Source organism: Emydura macquarii, unplaced genomic scaffold (assembly GCF_026122565.2).
Source record: "Emydura macquarii macquarii isolate MOO-44397 ecotype Brisbane River unplaced genomic scaffold, CSIRO-AGI_Emac_v2 contig_301, whole genome shotgun sequence".
In the NCBI taxonomy this organism is placed as follows: domain Eukaryota; kingdom Metazoa; phylum Chordata; order Testudines; family Chelidae; genus Emydura; species Emydura macquarii.
In genome coordinates this window covers 1-14,077 of record NW_027130438.1, presented here as the reverse complement: position 1 = coordinate 14,077, position 14,077 = coordinate 1, and the positions used below count along the sequence as shown (strand labels likewise).

Here is a 14,077-nt window from a genome sequence, read left to right as displayed (position 1 = left end):
ACATCCCAGTTCTCTGTTCCCTGTACCGGTTCCCACGCCCAGTCTCCTTGACAGGGAAGTTTCAAGCCACCTTAATAGTAGATGATGTGACCAGCTTCACCTAGAGAGAAAGAGAGAGGGAGGAAGGGAAAGGCGGGTGGGACTGCCAGCACTTTAGATAGTATTTAATACATCATCCAATTCTATCAAAAGTGGGTGAGCAGATTCTCTTTTTAAAATTGGTTTCTGCCAGTTTTTATATTGCAGGAAGCAATTTTTCCCACACTTGTTTCACATAAATCCTGATGTGATATTTTTTCATAGAATAAAAGTATACTGTTTATTATTACAGTTTCCAAACCATGAGCTTTTTGTTTCAGATTCCTTTTTCCCAAGAATGTCTCCCTGGATGGTGGCTTGGAATGTGACTCTGGTGATTTTGTTGGTGTTCATCAACCTTACTCTTATTCTGTTCAAATTAAAAGGTGAAACTCTAATGGGGGAAAATACAGTGTAATCAGAATGAGATTTTCTTTTTAGAAAAGAGAGTTTATATTTTCTACATGAGAAAGTTACACCAGCTTATGACATGAATTTAAATTGATTTTATTAAACCAGAGCAAACCCCTGTGTGGACACTTCAGTTTAGTTTGAACCTGTTCCTAGAAAAACCCTAAAACTAGGTTTGCACTAGTTTTTAACTAGACTTTCAGTGGGGCCTGATGGAATTAGGTTCCCAACTCCCATTGAAATACAATGTGCTTTGGCTCTTAACTCCCCTACGCTTCTATGCAAATCTCTGTGTTAAGGGGTTTTTGATGTTTAATTCTATGGTATCCAAAAGATTATTGCGGCATTAATGAACAGCTTATTACTGTTGGTGTGGCAGGCTCGATCAGGTGTTTTTTTGTTGTCAACTTGTGAGCAAATCTTCAGCCTTGGGGACGACGGGCTATGTTTTTGTTGTTAGTTTTGGGCTCTACCCAGTATCCGGAAGAGGGGGCTGAACAGGAAACAGGAGAGTTTGCTCATTGTTTTGATCTCAGGTTAGAGTCAATTCTTGAGGAATCAATTTTTGAGGTTCTCTAGGAAGCAAATATCCACAGGATTGGTGCTGTGCCCCAGCTTTTAAAGAGATTATTGGAGGAAGCTGTTCAGCCTGCCAGAACTCCAAGGGGTCTTATTCTTCCTTCAGAGTAGATCCCACAGCCTCACCACCTTCTTGAATGAGCCTTTTGGTTCCAGCACTCCTGTTTTCAAAATAAGAGCTCTGCCCAGCAAGTCCATACTGAGACAAACTACTGAGCAGAGGCTTGTATGCTCTTCAGGGACTAATGCACCCCAAGAAGTATTTGCAGTGACACCAAATACCCTTTTCAAAACAAAGTAGGATTTATTAGTCAACGGGCATCAATTCTTGGAGCTCCCTCTAACCAATCCTTGGTGTTAGGTGAAGTTCCTGAATGAAGGAATTGCCTGTGTGCCGTTTGTGATGATCTCTGTTCTAGGACAGGTCCATATGTGCAAATAAATCAAATTACACTTAAAATGTACCCAGAATGTGTCATGGATTTCTTCTCCATTGGGAACCCTACCTGTAAGTCCCTGGAGATCTGCAATGGCTTGGTAGAGGGGCAACATTATTATTAGACAAGGTCTCATAATGAAAATAGTCTTTTTTAAACCTAGATTCACTGAAAAAGTCATTACTTTTTATTTGTTTTCTTTTTTAGGAAAACATCTGGACACTATCAGTATGTTCCATTTTTCTTCTGGTAGAATCAATGTTAAGCTATGAAAGTTTTTTGAATGAATGTGACAATGTCAACTTGAAAATAACAATAAGTACCACCAATACCATTAGCATAATTTGTTATGTGGGTAATGGACAGGAAGCCAGTACTGCACCTGTGTCTGCAGTGAGGCAGCATGGAGTGGGTGACCAGAGGGACTGTGCACTTGATGCCCATGGCAGAAATGGCTCCAGGCCAGCTCCATATAAACAACTATGGAGACAGGCTGGTGGCAGCCCAGGATCGAAGTGAGGATGTGGCCACTAGGGTCAGAATTATATGCACCAAGTGCCAACAGCCCCGGCATGTAGGCGATGCATCTGAGTTATAATTGTGACCTTTCATCCAGCTCAAGGCTGGAATAATGGCCCCTGAAAGACTTCTGAGCTGCCTTCTGCCTTTCCTTATAGAGCTGCACCAGGCTAGCTTCAGCAGTGTAAAAAGCCACCCTGGTGCAAGTCACTTATTCTGAGTTCAACCCCTAGGATTGTAGTGATGCAAAACTGTGCACACAGTGTAGACAGGCCTAAATGGTCAATGATTGGGGGGGCAGGCACCTAAGAGAAGCTTTTAAGGGTGTCTTTTTCTTTCTGTTTGTTTATTTAGGTAAATTTCACACAGAGCTCGGTAAGGGCATTTTTTGTTTTGTTTTGTTTCTCTCTAATGCAGTCTTTTCTGTGATATTGAATCCTATTAATACTGCATTTGTCACTGCTTTTGATACTGCTTCATTCTCATCCTTATCTATATGTTTGCTTTCAGAGTGGAGAAGATCCCTTGGTGATGCAGGTAATGACAACTCATATTTAATCCATGGGAGATCCTGCACCTTTCACTGTACAAAAAATAAAGAGAAAAGTGTAATATGATATTTTCCCTGTTCAGAGAAGAGAGGGCCTTGAGATTCAAAGGAGAGAGAGGAATGGATCACCTCAATACACCCTCATTACACGTTGCTCCCATAATTCTGGAAAGAATCCCTGCTCTGAGTAACTGAGAGTATTGTTTCTTAGGGTCCCAGCCCTAGTGTCGGTTAGCAGAATAAGAGTGAGCAGACCCAAGAGTTCAAACCAAGGAGTAACTCTAATCAGTATTCAACGTCTGCTTCTTTTCTCTCCGCCCCTTTTAACTCTCCCCATCAAATCCCAACTTTCTGCTCTTTTTAACCATCTTTTCCTCCATGATTTCATTTCCAAACCCTCTTTCTCCTCCCTCCAACACTAACTTCCTTCTCTTGTAGAAGTTCCTTGCTTGTAAATCAAAGTCTCAATTTTAAAAATGAAATCTGGAGTAATAATTCTCTTTGTCTGGCTTTGATGACTAGCTGCAGAATTTTAATTAGGGTTATATAGTATCTTGTCATTCTCCACAAATCTCAGATATGTGGTAGGATGGAGCAGGCATGATGCTGGCATCAACAAGACATCCAAGCTCAAAGATTTTAAAATTAAGGGAGGGAGGGCACATTAGGGAAAAGATCATTGTGACTATGTGAATGATGTGAGTGGAAATCTCTGGGGCTTCCCTGTGATTCCGAGGTCTCTAGTCCCCTTCATGGGGAGAAGTGGAGGGGAAACATTTTGAGTCTCAGGCTCAGCTCAACAAAGTTTCTTCTTCGGTCATTTGTGTAGGGAGTGACTCTATTGTACATGTTGGTGAGATCTCAGAGCTGCTCCCCATTCAGAGCTAGGTAAATCTCAGAAAAGGAGATTTCCTGATTGTCTCCAGCTGGGGCAGATTCTGTCCATCAAACCCTCCCCCAGGGCTGAGCTCTGCCCCTAAGGCTCTGATTCTCTGATTAATTAATGCTGGTTTGGGGGGTTGGGAGAAGCTGGAAGCTCCGCAGTGGCAGGGAGGGTTTGTACAATCTGTGGGGTTAGATCTCACTGGGGCTCCCAGCCAGAGCTCCTGCCGCAGGGCTACAGTCACCTTCCTCTGTCGCTGCAGGGCTGGCCCCACAGTAATTGTCACACACACGCAGGGGATGGGCAGGGAGAGTTCACAAATCATGACTTTTGATTTTGATTCATGATTTTTAACTTCTGGGGGAAGGTTTGAACCAGAGCGAACAAAGGAAACAAGAGGAAAAGATAAAGTAAAACAAAACTGCCAGAGAATCCTAAAGAAAGGGTGCAAAATAGCTATGAAAATAATGAGAGGAAAACATTCTGAAGAAGGGAACCAGCCAGAGGCAGCGAGAGGGGAAGGGATAAACTCAGGGAGAGAATGGAGAACGTGAGGGGCAACGATCTGTGACAGGGATCAGAGGAGAGTGGAAGAGAAACAGAGAAATTAACAGGATGGGAAATGAGGGCTAGAAAAATGGTGAGTAAAAATGAACAGTATGAAAGCAAAGGGAGAAGAAAAGGGACAGAGAGATTTATAAACCATCCTGAAGATGAGACTGTCACTCATAAATTGTTCTTGACTTTGTTGCCATTTTAGTGTTATTAAAAAAATGTTCCCAAAATCCGCAGGTCTCTCTTCATTGTTGTGGTTAGTGAAGCTGCTTCTCAGCTCCTTTTCACCATGCTGGGTATTTGTGTATTTAGGGTAAATAAAGCATCAAAGACAATTCTGGTTTGTTCTTTTTTAATTTTCCAGCTGCAATTGTGGGGAGGTAGAGCTGTGGGATTTGCTTCTCTTCCTGGTTGTGTCACCCCAGCACCAGCAGCACTATACCTGCATGTGCCTATGATGAGAGCTCTGGTTTTACTGGGATATGTTGCTATCCAACCTGTGCTCTGTCTCTTGTGCTGTCTATGACCATGTAAATCAGGAATTCCTCAGCTGTGCTCTGTGGAGAAGTGGCTGAATATGTGGTGCTGATTCTCCTCTTTGTTCCCACAGGCACTGAATTTATTCAAAGGTGGCTAAAGCGATATGAAATATGTTGTTCACATTTCTTCTGCCCATCAGGAATTGCCATGGGTTCCAGGGAGGTGTTCATGGGGTGGGACTGGCTCCCAGAGACAGTCTCTGGGGGTTTGTCTACACTGGGATGCAGGTGTCTCTCTGCCATTGTGCAGTCTGTGTGTAGACCAGGCAAGTGATGGTTTTACGTCACTGTAACTGGTCAAGAAAAATTCTGTGGTTGGAGAGTGTGGGGGAAGGTTAGGGGTCACTACACTGAGGTGAAAGTATTACTTGCCTCATCTCCAGTAGGGCGGTATAATGAGATCATGACCTCAGGTTTGTGTTTGCACTAAGAAAACATAAATGTTGTGGTGGAAGGATCCTAAATTTAAAGTCCCCTGGTCTGCCTTTTATTTATTTATCGCTGAGAAAACAGTTCTGGGCAGATCCTCTCCTGATGTAAAGTTTCATTGCTACACAGCACTGCTGAGATCTCCCCCAGCAAGTTTACAGTGCATTGAACGGTGCCTCTTCCCCAACACAACTACAAGGGCTAGAACTGCATAAGGAGGAGCTGTAACTTCAGAAGTTGTCCAGTGGTCACGGGGTGAACCTGACACTGGTGACCCAGGTTATATTCTCTGTTTTTCAAGACTCTCTCTGTGTGGCCTCAGGCAAGTCACTTCATTTCTCTGGACATCAGCCCCCATCTGTGAAAAGGTTTGTGTCGGCTGGTGGCACGGTCCAGCCAGCGGCGTCGCAATCCTTGCTCAGGCCCAGGTTCCGAGGAAGGCCACAGCACCTTTCATCGAGGGGAATTAGCTCCCCGTTTAGGAGTCTGTAGCCCCGGCCCCCAGGTGGGCCGGGCATCCCTGTCTGTCTGTAGCCCCCTGGCCCTCACGTAGGGAAGGGCAGCCTTCCAACAGGTGGGGTGGACCAGTAGTCTATTGCCCCGGGCCCTCAGACAGGGTGGGGCAGGCAACGGAGTCTTTAGCCCCCGGCTCGCAAGTGGGGCTGGAAAGTACCAAGGTCCTATGGCCCCCGGCCCTCAAACAGGGAGAGGGGTGGTGAGTAGTCCGGTGCCCCCAGGTGGGGCCGAGCAGACAAGCAGCCTGGTGCCCCCGGTCCTCAAGTAGGTGGAGCCGGTACAGTCTACAGCCCCTGGCCCTCAAGCTGGGCAGGACTGGCGAAAGAGTCAATGGCCCCTGGCCTCAATGGCCTCTGGGCACGTAAGCAGATTGCAGCCCATAGCCCTCAAGCGGGCAGGGCAGGCACAGTGTTCTGTAGCCCCCGGCCTTACAGTCCGGTGGGGCTGGCAAATTTCAGGGTCCTCTGGCCAACAGTGTAGAGGACACCAAGCACTCCCAGGGTAGTTAGGGGAGGGGGACGCAGGCCCACCCGACTCCACTGCGTCCCAGCCCAGGGCCCTATCAGTGGCACAGTGTTTTGTCACTGAGTCGTCGGGGATCCAGCCGCAACACACTGACTGACTCAGTCACACTCAGCCACTCTCTGGTCAACTGTCCCTGGGCTACTTCCTCCCACCCAATCCCAAGGTACCTGCATCCACGTAGCTCCCTCCGGGTCACTGGGGAAGGCGGCGAGGGGGCATCCTGCAAGTCCCTCACTGTCAACTAGTGGCAGGTCTGGAAACGCCTCTGGGTCATCCACAGAGGGTAGCTCCTCCAGGGCAGGGCCCCAGGGGTTCTTCCGGTCCACGGGGTTTGGTCCACGCCGGTGGGTCCTCCACATCAGGCAGCTCCTCCAGGTCAGGGCCAGCCTCACGGGGTTTCTCCCACCCAGCGGGGTCGGGCAGCTGCTCCCAGATCCCAGGGTCCGGCAGCCCTCTCCAGTCACTCGGGCCTGGCAGGTCAGGGAGGCTTTGGAGGCTCCAGTCGGCAATGCGGTTGACCCAACAGCTGCAGGGCCTGGGTCCAGCCTAGACCGCAGCCTCTTGGAAGACACGTCTGCCTCCAGCAGCAGCTTACCCCTGACTGAGCTGCTGGGCCTGCCTTTTATACTTCCCTCCCTGGCCCTGGCTCCACCCATCTGCTTCGGGGTGGCTTGGCCTGCAGGGCCTGGTTCTGTCCAGCGGGGGTGTGGAGACTCTTCCTCGGGCACAGGCTCTGAGGAAGGCTATAGTGTCTTGCTACAGGGTGAGAATGTTTCCCTATTTCACACGGCTGGTGTGAGGATAAATACATTGAAGGTTTGTGTATCACTCAGCTCTTATGATTGTGGAGGCCATAAAAGAACCTAACGTTGCTAGAGGGAAACACACACCCAGAGCTACCTCCCCTGCTGCACTCAGTTTGGGTCCAATCAGTTACTCAAGTTACCCATTAGCAGCAACTCTCAAGTTTCTTCTTATGCCTTAGCCAAGTATTTTACAGTGGACAGCGCCCCTGAGAAGAGAAACCAGAACCCCAGCCCCCTCCCCACCACAACACAACCATCAAGGCAATTCGACCAAACAGAAGAAGGACAAATATTTTTCCTTAGGTTAAAAATAGCAAGAGGGAAAATTCATTACAAACAGAAAGCATCCCTGCTTAATTGGCATCCTTCAGTTCCTACAGGGAAAGGCTCCCTCGATGACATGGGAGGGAGAGATGTCAGGGGAGGAGATGGGGGGTTGATGGTGAAAGGTGGGAAATTGATACAGAAACAAATTTCCCCCAAATTTCTCAAATTAGTTAAAAGTATCTTGAATTGTCCTAAATCCTGTGATGTTGGTCACACCCCCACTGCCATCCAACTGGGAGCCCAGGTCCATCCCTGGCACAGGCTGGGGGCAGTGCTGCGTGGGAGGGAGGAATAGGAAGTACGGGATGATGATGTGGGTGGGACCAGGCTGACAGAGTCCCGGCTGCGCTGCGTCAGTTCTCTGTGGGACCCGGCTGGCTAGACCCCTGCCCAGCAGCACCAGGCAGGCTGGCTCGGCTCAGCGCTGGGATGAGGCACGCTGGGAGCAGGGCACAGACACACAGAGCTCAGACTGACGTGGTGCTGACAGGCAGATGTGGGAGCTGGGCAAGGGTCTGAATTAGTAGCTGGGCTGGAGACCGGAAGATGTGGGGGTGCCTGGGACACAGAATTAGTTAAATACCATTTGGGGCTTCGGGGACAAGCTGGAAACTCTGCCCCAGCAGGAGCGTTTTGTAAGTCTAGCAGGCTAGACACTAGCAATCAATGACAGAACAGACACACTGGATTTATGGCTCATTACAACCAGCTGTAACCCACTAACCCCCTCTTTTTGTCCTATGGCTGCAGTGCTGTTAACAGCCCCTCGACTGTGACTGGTCCTGTCGAAGAGCTGTGAAAGCTGGTCTATCTCCCTAGCACAAGTTGGCCCAATAAAAGAGATGACCTCCCCCACCTTGTCTGTCTATTAACTATATTCATGCAGTCAGGGCTTCCTGCTGTTTCCAGGCTTGTTCAGGTGACAGCGGACCATTACATGCACCTCTAAAAACATTAATTTTGCAGCCTCATAACCAGGGCCAGATTAACCCATAGGCTAATAAGGGTATAGCCTTAGGCCCTCCTATTCCTAGGTCCTACTTGAGGCCCTCCGTTCCATGCTGCAGTAACAGCTGAGCGACGGCAGCGGGGCCAGCGGAAATATATTGCTTTGTACAAATTAATTGATCAAGATTATGAATTCAATGTATGGTGGTTGTGATTTTGTCTTTGTGGGCTAAGTAAATGTTTATGGGGCCCAACCAAACTTGAACTTTGTAGACAGTAGGCCCACACTGGATAATAAAAGCCATGTCAAAAAAGGAGGAGGGCAGAAATAGAAGGAGACCAAAGACAGACGGCAAAGACAAGGTGTCGTGCTGAAAGGTCCTCCTTCTTCCCTAACATTTTTTCCTTCTATTGAGTCCGGTGGGGAGGAAGTCCAGACAAAATCCAGCCCAAATGGACTTGCTGCGTCTGACGAAAAGGGGCAGCCGTCTGTGCCTTCTCTAGCTGCAGTCTCATCCCAGTCTTCTGAAGACTTTCCCAGTGACAGTCATACAAAAATATCCTTCACCACCGATCCAGGCGAGTAGGACATGACTTCTCAAGATCTCAGTGTATATTGGACTGAGAAGGGCCCACAGAATTGCCAGAATGTAGAGGCTGACTTTCATTGACAAAGCGAGAGTACACCAATCAGAATCGTTATCTAACCAAATCAACGTTTGAATAGTGAAGCCTAACAACCAGATGGGCCAGCGAGAATGGCTCGTCTATTCGCCTTGTAAGACAGTGTGCTGTTTTTATTGCCGCTTGTTTTCTGATACCAAAAAGTGGGGAATGTTCAGCGAAGGCTTCCATGATTGGAGGAATACTGCATACATTACCGATCGTGCACTGAGTGAGCAGCATACATGGTCAGTTAGCAACTACCCTGCCCGAAAGAAAGTTAGTGGCAGAATTGATACCCCAATGGAAAACCAGTGTTTGGAAGCTTCTGCTCATTGGAAGAACATTCTCAGGTGCGTAGTCGGAACCATAATTTTTCTGTCTGAGTCTGGTCTGCCATTCCGTGGCTCAGATACGACTGTTGGAGCGAAACACGATGGCAGTTACCTTGGCGGACTAGAGCTAGATCGTGGGGTGTTGTCTGGGCAGCCACCACTGTTCTACCCCAGCCTACGGGAGCCCAGGCGCCCAGCCCCTGTGAGCAGCAGGCTCCTTTGATGTCCTGCTTTGTTGGGGCTTTAGGGGCCTCCCTGGCCAAGTAACTCAAACCTGCTGCAATCCTCCAGCAGGACCCGAGCCCCAGTTCAGGGCCACCGAGGGCACCTCTGACTATGGCGGGCCCAGCATCAGGCCAGCACCGCGCTGTGGGGAGGAGCTGAGAGTTCTGGGGACACATCACTTCCCTCTGTCTCTAATGCACACAGCAAGCAAACGGAGCAGGGCCGTGTCTGTCTGTCTCACTCACACTGAATGGTGGAGCTACCTCAGCTCACACACCACAATCCCCTGACCCAGGGCATTAACACAGAGGTCTAGAGACTCACTGGCTGTCGAATGTGGCGCCATTGGTCCATTTCCAAGGCTGGCCCTGCCCCCTGTGCAGGCCGATCCAGTGGTCAATGACTCCCTTATAGCGCAGCAGGAAAGCCTTAAAGAAAGCAGAGGGACGGCCTGGATCAGCCCCAGCTGTGGTGCTCCCCCCACCCCTCAGGGCCCTGTGCGGCTGAGAATCACAGTCGCACCTTGACAGATGCTCAGTTTATTTACAGGAGGGGCGGGGATTTCCCCCTCCCTCTTGCAAAGCACAAGGTCATCCAGACAGTAAGTATTAACTCTCCCACTCCACACAGCCTGCCCATGTGCTCCCAGTCACCTGCACCCCAAGTTCACCTGGCCTGGGGACAGCTGCTGGGTCTAAGCTCTTTGCACAGACGTCTCCTCTCACAGAGCAGCCGCTGCTCCCCACAGCGAGGTACCAGGAGGGAGAGAGTCAATCTGAACCAGGAGGGGTCCATGCCAAGAGGCCCCCAGACCTCCATCCTCAGGCCAGAGGCAGTGCTAGAGGAGCCTCCTCGTCCTCAGCTGGCTGCTCCTTTCCCACCCCTGAAACAGAAGCGCTGGCCGTGCTCTCAGTAACACTCCACAGTCAGCAGATGCTTCAGCCAGCGCTGCCCTAGAGAGGGCTTCCCCCCTGTTTGGGGTGAGTGGGCGATCCCTGGGATCACACCCAGACACTAGGGCCCCAGCTCCCAGGGCTGGGATTCAGCTGCTGGAAGTTCATTCGCTCTGACCTCCCAGCACGAGATGAGTCACAGCTGCCCCCCGCCCCACAGGGCAGAGCCCCGATTCTACTGCAGCTGTCAGCGCTGTGCCCAGGCCAGCACACTGCAATTAGCGAGTCTCTCACCAATTCCTGCCCGCTGTCAATTCCAGCCAGGGAGGCGCCCAGTGAAGAGCAGTTGCTCCGGCAGTAGGTCCAGTTCTCTTCGGTCTCTGAGAAATAGTGGCATTTCCTCAGGTAAGCGACCCAGTCATCTGGGCACGCAAGGCCAGCAGGGGAACCCAGATCAGCTGATGAACGCTTCGCTGGAGAATGAGAACGTAACACATGGGGTAAGAGTTGCACCTAGAGTTGGGCATTTGTCTGCTACAAAAATAATGGGTTAATTGACCAGTCAAATAGGGCAAAAATGGTCAAATATTGTAAAACACCAATTTATTAGAACGGTAACAGAGAAGAGTGAGACTTTCTGGTCTCCAGTAGGTTTAGCTTTAGATAGATCCTGAGGCCTAATTAAAAAAATTTACCTAAACAGATACTTTAACTCAGAAAAAAAATGAAACAATGAAAGGAAGTTCTGAAAAACACGAGCATGGCTCCATGACGCAATCAAAGAGGCAGGCTGCCTCCTGCACTAGCGTGTTCTTGGACAATTTGACTGCGGCCAAGGCTTGCCAACCCCACTGGGACCCACAGCCAGGGACTGTCCAGTGCAATCCCACACAGGCTGCTGGAAACGTTTGTCACAGTAAATTTGCCTGGCAGTGCATAGTCACCCACTCCCCTCTCCCACGGAGCTGACTGCAGAGAAGTCAGTGACTAATCGTGGGTGGCACAGGGTGTCTCCCATCCATCTCCAGCTCAGATGCCGCATGTTCTGCAGAGCTCCCTGCACATGTAGGGGTGTGACCAACCCTAAGCTCGTACGTTCCACCTCAACCAGTGCCAGTGATGCCCATTGCAATAGCTGCCATTACAGCAGGGACCTGGGTTCAGGGCCCATCTGTACCAGGGCCATCTGCATCAGTGTAATCACGGTGGTGCAGTTACATCAGGGCAAACACCTCCTGCGGATGCGCTGGAGCAGCGCGGTCACTCTGGTAACGTCCTGCAGTGAACTGCACTGAGGCAAGCTCCTTTCTGCACCAGCGCAGCACGTCTGCTTTAGCGATTTGCACCAGCTCAGCTGCACTGATGTCATGACATCAGCACCGAGGATTCCTATCGCAGGCTGCCCGGATTCAATCCCCTCCGCCAGCTGCTAAACTCTCCTGGGGCCCAGTGAGCAGATCCCAGGGCAAGAGAACTCCCACTGTGTGACCATGTTACAGCATCCTCTTCCTCAGATGACTGGCAGATACGGCAGGGTTCAAATGCACTAACAGCCACCCGGTGACCTAGCCTACGCTGTCTGTGCAGACCGGGGCAGTGACCGGTGCTAAGGGACCCTCATGGCCAAGATCAGTGACTGGGGGATTCAACGCTGCATTGACGGAGGTGACGATAACGGAATTCTCTGGCTCATCCAACAACACTGCAGCACCTGTCGCCCGCCCCCAGGCATGCCCTGAAGATGCGGGAAGGCCAAATTGCTAATCTCACAGCGACACAGGGCAGGCAGAGGGCTCATTGTTGTGCTGCCCCTGTCCCACCAGACACCCTGTAAGTGACTGCTCCATGGCGCATGGCAAAGGTGTCCCAAGTGCTCAGAGATCTGCCGGTGGGAAATAACGTCAGTCAGTGCATCCAGCACAGAGAGCCCAGGTGCAGGGTCTGTGTGGGGCAGGAGCAGGGTCTTGAGGAACATCCCCAGGAATCCTCTGTCCCAGGGCAGGAGCCAACAAACCAGGAGGCGAGACGGCAGCTGTGGCACTAGCTCCGGGGAAGGGGCTGCACCGAGCGGGGGGAGGGGGACGCCGACGGGTGGCCGCCTTGGGAGGGGGCGGGAGGACTCGTGGGGGGGCGACGACGGGCGGCCGCCTTGGGGGGGGACTCGCGGGGGGGCACCGACGGGCAGCCGCCTTGGGGGGGGGGGGGGGAGGACTCACAGAGGGGCACCGACGGGCGGCCGTTTGGGGGGAGGACTCGTGGCGGGGTGCCGACGGGCGGCCGCCTTTGGCCAGGGGGAGGACTCGCGGCGGGGCAGAAGGCAAAAAGAACCCAGGCCTGTCCATCAAAACTGTAAGGTCCTGAGTGAATTAAAGACAAAAGCGCCAGGAAGCCAAAGAATACAGAAAACCAGACGTTTATTCACAGAACTCTAATCACTAAAAAGCAAGCGCAGCGGGACCCACAACGGACAGTGGACATCCCTTCCAGGTGCGGGACCCACAACAAAGAGTGGACATCCCTTCAGGTATTACCTGATTTCTCAGGAGCACCCCCAGTGTCCTGGGTGGTGAGAATCCTTTCCATGGATGATCGGTTCCTGTCCGTGATGGCTCGGCTTAGGCTGGGTGCTTTGCCCTTTTATAGACCTTGTCCCCTGCTAGAACTTTCTGTCACCTTGTCAGTGTTTCTCCACTGCCATTGAGGTGGAGGGGGGTTTCCTGCCGTTGAGGGGGGGAGGGGGGAACTAACACAAACCCAGTGCTCAGAGTTGATTAACAGGATGTCTAGACCCGGCCTCCACCAGCTCTTGACTTCCTCCTATGCGACAAGCTAGGTGTCTGTGGTTACGCACCCGGCTCTGAGCCCCACAAAAACCTACACAGAGACTGCCATTAAAGAAGGTAACAGGGTGGAGAGGGGCGCGACACTAGTGTAGACCAGCCTTTAAAGGCTGTTAACTCAGTCTGTTTGCCCTTCTGCCCTCTTCCTTTGTACCATCTCTGGTTTTCCACCTCTCCCTTTCTCCCATTCATTTCCCATTCTCTCTTCTCTCCTCCTCTCACTCTTAGCACCTCCTCCTACTTCAGTTTCCGGTGTGAGTGAGAATAAATAGCTGATGTGCAGAAGACACCTCCCACTGTCAGCACCAGCCCGCACGGAGCCAGAGCAGAGGGAAGAGACCAGAATCGCAGACACTCAGTCCTGCTGCCATGGCCGCAGCCATTCCAACACAGAAAATGAAAGAAGAAGCCACTTGCTCCATCTGCCTGGAGTATCTGACAGAGCCGGTGACCATAGACTGTGGGCACAACTTCTGCCGAGCCTGCATCACCCAGTACTGTGAGCAAAGGGAGCCTGAATCAGGTACCAAGTTCCCCTGTCCCCAGTGCCGAAAGCTGTTCCAGAAGGGGAAACTCCGGCCCAACACGCAGCTGGCCAATATCCTAGAGGCACTGACACAGCTGGGGTTAAAGCCAGGGAAAGCGCAGCAGGAGAATCTGTGTGAGACACACGAGGAGAAACTGAAACTGTTCTGTGAGGAGGATCAAACCCCCATCTGCCTGGTGTGTGATAAATCCAAGGAGCACCGCGCTCACACCGTGGTTCCCATTGAGGAGGCTGCCCAGGAGTACAGGGTAGGAGATGCTGTTTGTCTTTGTTAGTTAGAAACTCTCACAGGCACGTGATTTCCCCGCGTAATAACACTGAGCCAATATTTGCAAACCTGGGTGCTCAATGTCAGGCCTGATTTTGAGAGGCGCTGACTCCTGCAGGCCCGGCTGAAGTCACTGGGAATTGCAGGTAACACGGACTTCCTGCCTGACCCCGGGCAAGTCTAAACTCCAGAATTAAGCTGACC

The 14,077-nt window shown here is 51.0% G+C and overlaps 1 long non-coding RNA gene across 1 annotated transcript; it reads left to right on the top strand.

Moving 5' to 3' along the window:
- Positions 1-353: 353 nt before the first annotated feature.
- On the top strand, positions 354-3,401 carry LOC137156644 (uncharacterized). Its single transcript, XR_010920843.1, has 4 exons — positions 354-464; positions 1,713-1,733; positions 2,379-2,399; positions 2,535-3,401. It is a non-coding gene; the product is annotated as an uncharacterized lncRNA (long non-coding RNA).
- The last annotated feature ends 10,676 nt before the right edge of the window (positions 3,402-14,077 follow it).